The sequence below is a fragment of the Lactuca saligna genome, chromosome 4 (assembly GCF_052625555.1).
Source record: "Lactuca saligna cultivar CGN05327 chromosome 4, ASM5262555v1, whole genome shotgun sequence".
In the NCBI taxonomy this organism is placed as follows: Eukaryota; Viridiplantae; Streptophyta; class Magnoliopsida; order Asterales; family Asteraceae; genus Lactuca; species Lactuca saligna.
This window is the reverse complement of record NC_136420.1, coordinates 37,773,568-37,782,371: the sequence shown is the minus strand read 5'-3', so window position 1 is coordinate 37,782,371 and position 8,804 is coordinate 37,773,568.

The window sequence follows — 8,804 nt, the reverse complement described above, 5'->3', positions numbered from 1 at the left end:
CAAATGTCATGCTTGATTTAGGTGTATAAGTTAATGTCTTCTTACTCTCAGTTTTTGAAAAATTAAAGTTGTGAACTTTACAAAAGATCGGGACACTCATTCAATTGGCAGATCACTCGACAGTACACCCAAAAGGTGTATTGGATGATGTTCTTGTCCAAGTGGGTGAACTTATTCTTCCCGCTGATTTTTATATTTCGGACATGGGTGATTTAGACATATAAAATAAAAACTCAATTACTTTGGTTAGACCTTTTCTAAAATTGCAAAAACAAATATTGATGTTTTTGTTTGTACACTTTTAATGGAGTTTCATGGGGATGTGGTAAATTTTAAAATAAATGATGTTGATATTTCTGATAAATTTTTTGTTAATTATCTAGGTACCAGCAGTCCTATATCTGAGGACTGCTATCTTTTAGCATTGTTTAGGGTCTGTTTGATTGTTCTAAGCCTAGTGCCTTCAAGGAAGGAGTGTTAGGAAGTATCGTGTAGAGTTCAGTGTGCAACATACAAGCCGGAAAAATCCAAGTATTGGAGTTTACGACCGTAAACTAGGGTTTACGGCTGTAAACACCTTTGTGGCTGTGAACTCTTCCCTTCATATAAGATATTCCTTGATTTTTCACCTTTTTCTCACACTCCCACCTCAAGAACTCGAATTCCTCTCAAGTATCATCAAGAACTTTCACCTTGATCTTCAATCATGTAAGTAATATTTCCATTTTCGAGTTGATATCCTTCTATATCTAGTGAAGATTCATGTTTTCATCCATGAAATATCTCTTTTTGGGTAGATCTTCAAGTTTTCTTTACTTTCACCAAGAACACCTACTTGTTCTTAGGCCGTGAACTCATTAGAAGCCTTCAAAAGTGTGAGTATCTCTTCTATCTTCTAGTTAGGCTTGATAAGCACATGTTTCCTAGTCTTAAAACATCATATATTGCATGAACATTAAGACTTTATGGCTGTAAGCCCTTGCATGGCCGTAAACCCTTTTCTTGGTGCTTATCTTGGCCACAAACTCGTTTTAAGTCCAAGCCTAGGGCCGTGAACACTTAGTGAATGCTAGTTAGGGCCCTAAACACCTGTTAAAGTCATACTCTATTATTGTAGACTCCCCTTAGCCGTAAACACCAAAGGTGCGGCCGTAAACTCGAAGGTGTGACCATAAACTCAATTTGGTTCAATCATATATGATTAACACACTTCAATCCAAGTGTTTCCTAGTCCCTAAAGTGGTTTCCTTGCATGATTAGTTGTAAATACACTAATTATATCCATATATGTATCATTATATGCTTATTAGGATCCATTTGTGTTCGAGGCTTTACTTGACACTTAGTATCCTATATCGATCTTACATTCGTATCACTCACTACAGGTGAGTTCATACCCCTTAACTTATCTTTTAAATGATTTTAAATGGATTTATGGGGGTACAAGTAGAACTATTATAGTTATTATATCAATCACATGTGATTAATAACTATCAAACAAGTGGATTTTCTTATACTTCAAACTGTTTTATCAAGCAAACTATTTCAAAACATTTGATAGACTGACATCAAGTCATCAATAGCCATTAAAATGGTTTAAAACTCTTTTATATGCAAAAATCTTTATTTAATTCTTTTTTAATTATATTTTGTCAAAAATCATGTCTATATAGATATAGTTATACAAGTAAGGTTGAAAGGGCTTAGGACTTATAACTCACTTTAGTTCATGTTCCTTGTTTGGTTGTGGACTTAGGGTATTCAGCTATTTGTCCAAGTGTCGTTTGAATCTTAGTTATATTATATATATGTATATATATATATATATATATATATATATATATATATATATATATATATATATATATATAAGTTGTTACATCAGTTCAGCACCTTGGGTAGCAAAGGTGTACAAACATACTAAGTCATTTAAACAACATTACTAATAAACTATAATAGGTATAGCTTATAGGTTTACTACTCACTATTTCTAGTACACTGAAACATACAAGAGTCAGTTCATTCATGAGTCAATACAAACATACTATTATGAGACACAGAAAGAACATACTATGATGAGAAACTAAGAGAACATACACTACACTATACAAGAGAAGATATTATACACTAGAACAGAGAGAACATACAATACACTAGAACATACTATACAAACATTAGAATACTATAACATTAATGTGACCCACTACTTCATTGCATGGCAATCTACTGTTGTCTCACGTTTTGTAACCAGAGTCTCGTGGAGGGAGAGCGTGAATTTGTGTATAGATCTATACGGGACTGACCGTCCTACACCTTGGTGCTAGCTACAGTGGGACCTGCAGGTCTACGGGTGACGAATGTCATACCATTTCGACGTCTTTGATCGTCCTAGTCAATCAAGTATGGTTACAACCTCATCACATTTTACCTTAATTAACAAACTGGTTTAAGGTAGTTAGTACATTGGTAGTTACTTATATACAATACTACAGTACATCGTTATTTTCCCACTGCATTCACATTGTGATCTTCTCACATAAATGGTAATGTAAAATATATTTTGGTAATGATAGTCACACTTGGGAAAGATACACACTTTTACAAACAAACAACATACAAAACATTCGGGCCTTGGTAGAAGGCAACTTTTTTAGTAGAAAATATAAGATTTTCTAGGAGATACAAACATTTACTATAAACACTTACAAACATTTTCAAACACTTTCATACAAACAATGATACTAAAATACTTATGAACTCACTAGCTTTAATGTTAATCTACTCTTTCAAAATAACTTGTATTCTCAAGTCACAAGTAGACAGGTACCGATAACAAGGTTTTTGAGAAGACGGAGCTTTCAAGACTCGTCTTTATTTTGATTATTCATTTTTGGTGTCTTATAAACTATACACAGAACACACTTGTATTAAATTATATTATTAATACAATGGATGATGTTTTTGCTTTTTTACTATTATGCATTGTTGTGATACTGTACATGACGTCCTCCGCCCCAAAACGTTTCCGCCGTTCCGGTTTTGGGGCGTGACAGCAACCCACGTAATTTTAGTTTATTGTTCTTCTTGGTAGTTCCAAGCAAGCTTGGGGAAATCATAGGATCTTCCAAGTTGTTGAAATTCATATTTTCGCCAACATCTTTGTCAAAATCAGATTTTCTGCAAATTTATCAGGTACATTCTTTCCTAGCTACACCCCTTCTGCTTTTATATGTTTTATTGAGCGGTTCATTCCTCTTTCTAAACATTGAGGACAATGCATCATTTTAATTTAACGAGAGGTTTAGTGTGAAAATTTGAATTTTTAGTTAAAAATTTTAAAATTTTCAGTTTTTCAGTTAAATTTTCAATTTATTTTTTTGCACTATATTTTTTGAATTGCATTTGTGTATAAAATTCAAAAATCCAAACAAAAATATTTTATGTTTATGTTTTTATTTTTCTGCATTCATAAAAAAAACCCCAAAAAAAGTATTTTTATTTTATTTTTTGCATACATATAAAAAATTCTGAAAATCCAAAAATTAAGAAAAAGTTACATGAGATGAGGACATTCTTGCATTCAATAGTTATGTATAAATGGAAAATGAAAGTCCGAAGCAATCAGATCAATAATGTTAAGTTCAGTAATAGTTCTCATAACTACGAGTCGCAAAATACTATGATCTGAGATGCTAGATGTAAAAAATAAAAAGAACGGCGTACCGAAACACTGTGTGGGTGGTAATATCCATTCATAATTATTTAATTTGGAATGTTTAAAAAGAACCTTGCTTGACAAGTCTTGACCCACATCACATAGACCTATTTTTTGGATGCATTACCTTTGCGGTAACATAGAACTTTATATCAGATCCACACAGTCAAAAAATGAAAAGAAGTGTACTAATTGTCATATCTGATACCCAAGTTAAAGTTCAAATACTTAATTGAAGAAATTGAAAGAAATTCTAAAAGGACGATTGAAGAACTCGAAGTCGAAGGCAAAAATACAAAAATTCAATCTCAAACAATTCAGAAGCCATATGAAAGTCAAATATGGCGCGGATGAAGAATTGTGTGATATGATATTTGTCGTTCTCAGAAAAGTGAAATCATCGGAGTTGGGCCCCTACGGGTGGGCTCACTGCTTCAACAAAATTTCATTTGACGTGATTGGTTCTTAAGGATGCGTCGAGTTTGGTTCTTAATTATCCAGTCTTGAGGACATGAAATTCTTAAATGTGTTATTTTCGCTTGGAAATTCAATTAAGGTATAACATTTAAATAAAAGTTACAATTGGTTTACTAGTTCACACCGTCAAGCTTCTTCCTGACTTTGAGAATCTATGGAAGATGAAAGGTATTGTGATAATCGTCTAGGTAATAATTCCATTGGAGCTTTTCCTCGGTGTAAATTCTGATCACGTGAAAAAAAAAAGAGTGAAGTATTCTTACTTCAAGTTTGTAGTTTCCTTTATTTTGTTCTAAGTTCTTTTTAGCTCATCTACATCTTTCCATTTTAGTTATAATGTTTAACCTTTTTATTACTTGAGGGCAAGTAAGGTTCAAGCTTGAGAAGATTTAATAGATGCCATTTTATACATCTTTTAGGGTAAATTTTATTAACATGAAACATCATATTTTATACATTTGCATGTTATTAGTTTTAATAATGTTCATCTCATGTCATTCGTTAGAATTCCCTTACTGCTCATGCTTTTATGTTGTTTTCAGAGAATTCCCTTACTACTCAGTGTTTTTATGTTAGTTGGAGCTTGGAACCTATGAAGGATTCTAAGGAATGATTGGAAGTTGTTTTGGTCAAGAAAAATTCGATCGAATTGATCCTAGGAAGATAGATTGCTACATTCTAAAGCCTAAAGGATGTTATAGTCAGCTTTGACCTCTTGTTAATATTTTGACCATATCTCATGACCGTAATTCTAATTGACGAGATTCAAAATATTTCGGAAACTAGACAAATTTTCAGATGAATTTTGTGTTTGAGAAAAAATTATAAAAATGTGATCGGATAAATGATCGCATTTTTTGTGTCGAGGTTCAAAAAATGTTAGAAATAGCATCACACTTCATTAAATGACAATTAGGAAAAATTTGAACAAAAATGTGATCACACTTTTGAATATATATGATCACATTTTTCGTAATCCTACTCTAAAAGTTACCTACTTGCATATCAATATGAGCCCTATTATCAGTTTGAAGCACATTCGATTCTTGAAGCTCCAGACGACGAAAAAGACGATTTTGGAGGCAGTTTCTTTCTAATTTTAGAAATTTCTAAAGATTTGAAAGCTGAGGATTACCTCCTACGTTTAGCTATCAAGATTAATCTGTTAGTTTATCTTTTTATTAGCTTTAATTTGTTTTTAGCCATGAATGGCTAAAGCCTAATTTTTAGTTTTGCATTAGACCAGTACTTTTCATGTGATCAGTTATCAGATTTGGTTTTCATTGGATGCTTCTATATAGTTGTTTCACTTTTGAGCTTAATGAATGCTTGATTTTTAATGCTTGTTATTTTGATCACCTAGCTAGGGTTTAATCATTCCACTTAATCAGTTAATAGAATATGTAATTGTTCTTCTCAACTAATAATAAGTAACAAGTATCAGATTGGTTATGTGTTGGGATTTAACTATGATATTGTAACATTTCGGGAATTATAAGATTTATATTGCATGCATAAGCTTGATCTAATTAAGTATGGAGGTTTTTCAAGCCTAGAACCTTTAATTGCTAGATTGGTGTTGGAGGCAAGGCTCGAACGCGGGGCATTTATATCTTGAACGCTGAATGTTTAATGCATGAATTTGGATGCGGAGGCCAACACGAACATGCGGAGTTCTAGGGAGGAATGCAGGGCGTTTTCCGTCTGCACTCAAAAACCCTAAGTGCGCACTATTTAAACAACTTAAGACCTAAGGCTCTTCATTCTCCCAGCCTCTACTATACCTTAAGCCTCTTTTCGAAACCCTAATACTAATTATGAGTGTGTGAACTTGGAAGATCATCCTTGAGTACCCAAAGGGCTTACGACCATTCAAATCAAAGCTTGGAATAAGGAGCACATCGTGATAAGTATCCAAAGGGGACTTACCCATTTTTTAGCCTAGAAATTGCTTTCTAAATGGAGTTATGAACAATTTTGTTATTTTCCTATAATTTGTTGGGTTTTGTTTTGGCCCATGGACCTCTACGGTTCCGTTTTAATTTATGCTTCTTATTTAACTGTTGTTGATGTAATTTCATGGTCGATGATCAGTTTTATGAACTTTCACTTTTCTCCCAAAATGTTATGTATTAAATCAGATTTTGAAGCCAATTCCACGGTATCGGTAGAATCAACGTGGTTTTGAAGGGATTGTGATGGGAATTCTATCATAATCAACAGGTCCACTCTGATTAATCTTTGTTATGTTTTGCATGCTGCATCAAAACTATATTTAAGTATACAAACTAATGTTTTACTTGTATTTAAATCTTATAATATTTAGACATTTTGTAATCCTTTCTTTTGTAGCACTATTTTTTATAGTGATGCTTTTTGAGACGCACCTTATTAGAATAAAATGATTCAAGGAATCGAGACCGATTGTAGATCAAGTTATAAGAATTAGAAAGGAAAGTTCAAAGAACATTTTAATATAGTTGGAGGGGGTTATGAGGTTTTAGACTTAGCAAGGAAAAATCCCCACCTAGACAGTCTAAAGAAGTGTGGGGGAAAATTGTCAACAAGCTTTCCACCAAAGAAATTTGAAAGGGGTGCTCTGTACAAAATGGTTTTAATAGAGGAAATCAACTTTATACAAGTTAACATAGGAGTGAACCCTATACCCAAAAAGGACATAAGTAATAATTGTTTTTATTATTATTTAAGGATTTAATAACAATTATATCAAATCTTAATAATAATTTTTTCAAATTTTTATAGATAAAAGAAAGAGGAAATGTGAACTATATTGAGGTTTGGACGAAGAACACTTTAAAGAAGGCAATGGATTGTGCAATACGATAGCACAACAAGATTAGGTAAGTAAAAACTCGCTTTTGTATGATTTACTATGTTGTTATTTTGTGTAAAGTATTGATATGGTGTTTAAAGTGCAATATTGATATGGTGTTTAAAGTGCAGTGCCTATATTGCTTATATTGCTACTTAATTTAGATTGCATATATTGTAAGTAAGTTGTATATATTGTAGGTATATTTAAATTTTATTGTAACACCCCAAAAATACGAGCCAAAAATTTCATTTTTGAAAACATATACTTAGCAAAACATTCGAATTAAAACGTTTACCGATCACAACATTTTATAAAGATATCGCATGTCTGGAAAAAACATTTCAAAAAATATAATAATGTCAGAGTATAAATTCCCAGGAAGATCTCATGGTGCGGAATACGGAGCATGTGTGTGATGGGCTGCTATCGCGCCAGCTCTTTCCCCTTCGAAGAAGAGGTACCTGAAACCAAAACTGAAAATTGTAAACATGAAGCTTAGTGAGTTCCCCCATCATACCGCATACCATACAATTGCATATCATACATATTGCCAGGCATTTCTGGGGTGCCCGAACTACCCGGTACGGCCATTCTGGGGTGCCGACCTACCCGTGTCAAGTCGTTCTGGGGTGCTGACTACCCATGTCAAGCCATTCTGGGGTGCTGACTACCCTTCGGTCCTAACGACCGAACCTCGGGGACTATTTCACCCCTACTGCTACTATAACATATATCATAACATAACATATTATCAAACATATCTGGGGTGCCTGAACTACCCTTCGGTCCTATCAACCAAATTCGGGGACTGGTCCCCTCCTACTACCTCTATCACATATAATACAACAAGCCAGCATGTAAACATATAGTCACACGTTGTCAGACGTGTCTGGGGTGTCTGACTACCCTTCGGTCCTAACAACCGAACTTTACTACTATCACATACAACATATCATGCTAGCATATAACATATCAAATAGTAGGAAGCCTAGATGATATCACAAAGACAATCATCTATCATACGTCTCCTACTGGTGGGCCAGCATTGTGGCCTTAGACCTACCGCTACTGGAAGGTAACTCACCTCGTAGTAGCTGCTGATCAGTGTGGGAATGGTTTGTCTGCTGCTGCTGCTCCGGAAATCCTCCGGCTGCAATTCCCACCAAACACTTAGTCAAATACTGCTAACCGCCTTCAAGGTAAATTGTCCATTTACCCTTAACAAGTCATGACTCAAGTCACAGTCAACTGCCAGTTGACCAGACTCGCAGTGTTGCCTTGCCAACTCGCCGAGTCCCTTTCACTATACCCAAGGCCAATAGTCCTTCATCCTACTCGCCGAGTTTTATGAACAACTCACCGAGTTCACCTTCATCCGAAGAACACTCTAGGTTGTGACTCGCCGAGTTGTATGAACAACTCGCCGAGTTGTTCTTGAGACAAGAAGATTGCCATGAACTCGCCGATTCATGGCATTGACTCGCCGAATGACTTCATGAGTGAGTCTAGCTTCCGACCCACTGAGTCACACCCAATGACTCATTACTCCCAACCCGCCAATGCGAAAAAGGGGAAACTCGGGGACTCGCAACTTGACTCGCCGAGTCGGCCACATGCAATTACTATACACTCGATTTTTCTTGAATCCAGCTCATGCCATTCACAGAACTGGGTTTCTAGGGCATGGATTACACGTAAAGTTTCCAACTTTACGTGTAGATAATCACCAATGAACGTTTTAGGGCTCAAAGTGCACCAAACGGGGTAGATCTAGGG